General features: G+C 41.5%; 1 long non-coding RNA gene and 1 other non-coding gene across 3 annotated transcripts; both read left to right on the forward strand.

The window, feature by feature from the left end:
- Positions 1–1,736: 1,736 nt before the first annotated feature.
- LOC138304108 (uncharacterized) lies at positions 1,737–4,481 on the forward strand. Of its 2 annotated transcripts, XR_011205498.1 has the most exons (3): positions 1,737–1,857; positions 2,439–2,476; positions 3,332–4,481. It is a non-coding gene; the product is annotated as an uncharacterized lncRNA (long non-coding RNA). The 2 variants fall into 2 exon arrangements; XR_011205497.1 differs by having other exon boundaries at positions 1,737–2,476.
- Positions 2,061–2,192, forward strand: LOC138257725 (small nucleolar RNA SNORA26). The gene has a single exon (XR_011198392.1). It is a non-coding gene; the product is annotated as a small nucleolar RNA SNORA26 (small nucleolar RNA).
- Positions 4,482–4,730: the final 249 nt, after the last annotated feature.

Here is a 4,730-nt window from a genome sequence, read left to right on the forward strand (position 1 = left end):
GCGACCCTTGCCCAAGGGGCCGCTCCCCGCCAGCAAGAAACACGAGCAAACAACAAAAAAAACAAATCCCTGGTGTCTAGTGGGCATTCCTGCTGCCCGATCGCAATGCGATCGGGCAGCAGGAATGCTCAAAGAGACACCGGGGGAAAGGAAAAGCCTTTCCTTTCCCCCGGTGCCTCTTTAGCCCAAACCCCCCACCCACCGGGAAGAGGAACTCACCTCTTTCCTCGTCGCCGCACAGGAAGCAAATGGCTTCCTATGCGGCGAAATCCCCATAATGAAGTCAGCGCGCGATCGCGCGCTGACGTCATTATGGGGGGGTGGGGGGGTCGGGGGTGGAAGGGGAAGGGCTTCCCCTTCCATCCCTGACTTTGGGGGGGTGGGGGGAAGCACACAGAGGGAGCGAGAGCGCTCCCTCTGGGCTGTGTGCCAAGGACGTAGTGGTTACGTCCTCGGCACAGCAGCACTGTGCCGCGGGACGTAACCACTACGTCCGCGGCACAGAAGGGGTTAAAAGAGCATATTCCGAGACTCCGGTCCTGACATAGAATAAAAAAAATTCTAGCTTACGCGACAAGAATTTTCAATTCTATTAAGGACACGGAGGCGAGGATTATCCCGCCCATTATGGGTATGAGAAGTTTTATTCAATTGTATAACTGTATATAAAAGTATCATGCCCTCCCTTGAATTGTTGATGAGATGTTTATAGTTGTCTCTGATATCATCTTCCTAGGAGGAGTATTATTATGTATTCTTATTTTCCAGGTTCTGATCAGAAGAATTCTTGAGATCTTTTTGGAGATCGGTGGTGGTGAGAATATCGTTGAGTTTCTTCTTTTTCGAAGGATTCGTTTTGGGCTAGTTGACGGAGTGGTTTAATCATCAAATTCGTTGCCAAGAGAGAAGTTTTCATATTTCTTCATTTTCAGAGAAAGTTTGTGTTCAAGTGGTTTTAGGATTATCTGATACAAAGAAAGAGGAAGTGATGTAGGGGGTTCAGGACTCTTATGGTTGGAGGTCACGATAGGTGATTGGAGCACATGACATGTATTTAGTGATATTGGGAAATGTAGTTTTTTCCTTTAACGTTTTGTAATTGGCTTCTGTGAAAGTTTTGTAAAAGAAAGAGAAAGCATAATCCTCGCCTCCGTGTCCTTAATAGAATTGAAAATTCTTGTTGCTTAAGCTAGAAAATGTTTTATTCTGTACTTGTAACAGAGTAAACAAAGGACGTGATTTTGTGAGGCTGTAACAAGATAACTGTAAACTTAATTCGAGCTAGCATAAGCTTATGTTCACTGAAAATCAACCATGAACCAAGAGTACAATTTCCAGAACGTGCTAGCTTCCAGAGAAAAAGAGCGGACTTGGACATTCTACTGCTGGTACCACGGAATTCGTACACCAGATGACAAAACTCGTATTTTATACGAATCCTTCTCTACGCGGTTTCATTTTACGATAATAAGCTGCAAAACCTAATCTAAGCAGTTTATTTTAAACTAATTATCTATATCATTATGCATTTCATTCAACGCTCAAACACCAATTGTACCAGCACCGAACATCGGACAGTAAAACAGCTCAACGTACTACACCGCAGAGAGCCAGGTCGTAGATACATGCTAAAGAAAACAGACGACGTACAGGATTTAAAAAAAAATCCTACGCAATGTACGAGCTCTGGAAGAACAGGAGGATGTGACGTTTTTGTCACATGGTGTTGCGTTGGTACTACGGGTGAATTCCTGTAATGCGAACTAGTCGCTCAACTTGCCTATGTTGCTCTCGCGATAGGACAGGGGTTTATAAATCGCAGACTGGCTCTCTCCTTTCTTTTTCGTCAATCGTGAAGTAAGGATAGTCCCTTGTGAGCGTGGTAGCTGTGTTACATGAGGCTGGGAGTGGTTTAGTTTGTGATCAATTTTAAAACTTTTCTACTGTGGTTCTTTCCGTCCCGTTGTGTACTTTACACTGTTTGACTTCCCGACTGCTTGTTTGTAGTCTTATTTTTTTCCATTTGTTTTTGTTTACGTGTGTTTGATCGGAATTTGGGACTCCCCTTTTAAGTGCGCATTCAGAGCTTATTGTGCTTTGTGATGGCCAACACAGGGGGGAAAAGCATTTCTCACTAAAACCTGGAGCTGGTGACTTGCATGCCTCTCCGGATCCTGTCGTGGGGTACATTCATTCGCGCTAGTGCAGTTAAGGTCTGAGTGTTCGGCGTAACGTTGTGTTTTTAATATTCTCAAGTAGTTAATTCCGGGCGTGAATTTAGATGTTCGAACGTTTCACTTCAAAAAGAATTACACGCAAACAGACTTGCTTTAGATACATGGATCTAATTAATAATCGTGCAACCTTAGCTGATGATCGCTGGAGTAACGTCTAGTGATTAATAATTTATTATTAAATTTGTATTTTTTTCTTTCTAGGTGCGTCGTCATCCGATGTAAACGTATTTTAGTGTAAGGTAAGTCTTCAACTTTTATTAGCCTTTTGTTGCAATTTAGGATTTTTAGTGACACTTGGTAACCCGTCAGAATTTATAGTTTATTTCAAAATAATTAGTCTTAGTCTTGAACACGTGATGGAACAGATCTACTTTTAAGTGGATCGACGTGATCTTAATATTTTGTATAATAAATGTGTGGATGGGTCTTTGTTAAATGACTACTTTGGTTGGACCTCGATTCCAGAGTAGTTTTAATTGTCTTCGTGTTAAAAGTAGGGGTACCTATGTGTGCCCCTTTTACATGTATTCTTGCTAGCTTCTTAACCCCTCTCTAGCTTTGCCCATTCAAAGCTTGTCATGCTTTGTAGTGGCCATTTCGGAGGGGGAGAGTATCCCTCGCTAGAAACTGGAAGGAAGTCCCCACCTTCATTCCGCATCTTGTTGTGAGGCACATTACTTCTCTGGTTAGATGCATGCTAAGACTGAACCATCGAGCTACCCGGTGTAACTCATTTTCTGTATGGTGCCGTGTAGTTAACATGATTAGGATAATTTCACAAGAAAAGTCACATCACCGTGGAGTGTACTAAAGAAGTTTTGGGTGGTGCGGAGGTTGATGCTGATGGCTCGTTTTCATAAATTAATCGCATTTCATTTGGTGGCTTTAGCTGGAGGCGGGCCGGAGGGTAGAGATTTTTTTAACCTGCTGACAAATGTGCACATTCTGATGTTACATTGAACAGGGTCTTCCCTTCTGTAATGCAATTACACGTGTTTTAGTCATCCCTTGATGCTACTTGTAGAAATCGAAAATCTGTCTGTTCTCAGAGTGAAATCTGTAATGACGCTGACTCTTGCATTCTTTATTTTTAGGCATGGATGTTTTGAACGCCGTTATCAACTAGTAAACAGAAACATGTTTGGAGATCCTTTACATGTATGTAAGGGAAAAGCAGCACCTTATGTAATTGTTAGAGGCATTTGATTTTTTTTTTTTTTAAGTAAAAAATGTTTATTTCTGACTTGAGTTGCCCTTGTGATATACCCGCCGAGTATCCTTGGCTCCAAGATGTCCCGAATAGGTATTTCGTTTTCAGAATAGCTTTGGTTATAAGCATGGTTGGGGAGTTAAGGTGAGTAGTGCTTCGCTTGGCTGAAAGGAAGCCGTGTTCAGACACGTGTTCTTGGTGCGACTCAAAGAGGTCTTTACCGCACATGGTTAAGTAATGGGACTATTTTTAACTTATATTTGGGTTGAAACCCGGACTTTAAAAAAAAAAAAAACTTTTTACTAATTCCTTTGCTACTACCAAATCCTAAATTCCTCGTACCAACCTTTAGCACTACCTTCCCTAAATGTATCTTAACTACCTAAAGGGCTGCTGGAATTACTCAGCAGAGCGGAGTAAAGTTCAATGGAAGGCAAATGTGGGACATTTTGTGTTCATTATTTTAGTATGTTTTTCACCTGTTTAAATAGTCTAGACCTTCGTTACGGTTCATTAGGACCACTTTCACCACCCAAAGATAGCAATAGGGAACAGTAAGGTGACCATTAAAGGGCCTTTCACTGCGTTGCAACACATACTGCTGTTTTGAACAGGTTGATTTAGAAACATGATCTTTTTGTAAAAAATTTGCAGCTTATGCAGCAAATACAGGATTAGACGGCAAAGCTGTACCTGGGGGGGGGGGGGGAACTCCATGGCCGCCCAACTTGTAGCTTCTTGTTTGTTTTGTTTTACTCATGAGTGGTTAAGGCATTTCTGTAAAATCAGCCCAGCTGCTAATCAAACCACTATGCATACATTTTTTTTCAAACCCATTCCTGGTATTACACTTGGCGGAAAAAGGGGGCAAATCTTGCATGGTAGGATATCAGCTGCTTCAATTTTTTAGATACTGTTTGATTACGGTTCATGTTTGTGTGGTATGAACATTGTCTTTATGGGGAACTGGTTCTTTGAATTATCTCAACTTGTAAGTGCTATGTATCTTTGTCCTAATAAACAGTATTAAAGAAGTTTGTCCACTGTTTTTTGGTTTTTTTTTTTTTTTTTTCTTTTACTAATCTAGTGCAATGGAATGAATTGTCGCTCTGTGGAATGACAAGTTTAGGCACTTGTGTTTAGGGAAGCATTTAATACATTAAGCAAGCCCCAGTGGTATTGGTATGCACATGGTATAGAATTTAACAAACCTTACTCTACCCCAGATGAGCTTGAAAATGTTGGTGCCAGAAGAGTGCTCTACTAGCCCACCTACTATACAT

This window comes from Pleurodeles waltl, chromosome 1_2 (assembly GCF_031143425.1).
Source record: "Pleurodeles waltl isolate 20211129_DDA chromosome 1_2, aPleWal1.hap1.20221129, whole genome shotgun sequence".
Lineage (NCBI taxonomy): Eukaryota > Metazoa > Chordata > Amphibia > Caudata > Salamandridae > Pleurodeles > Pleurodeles waltl.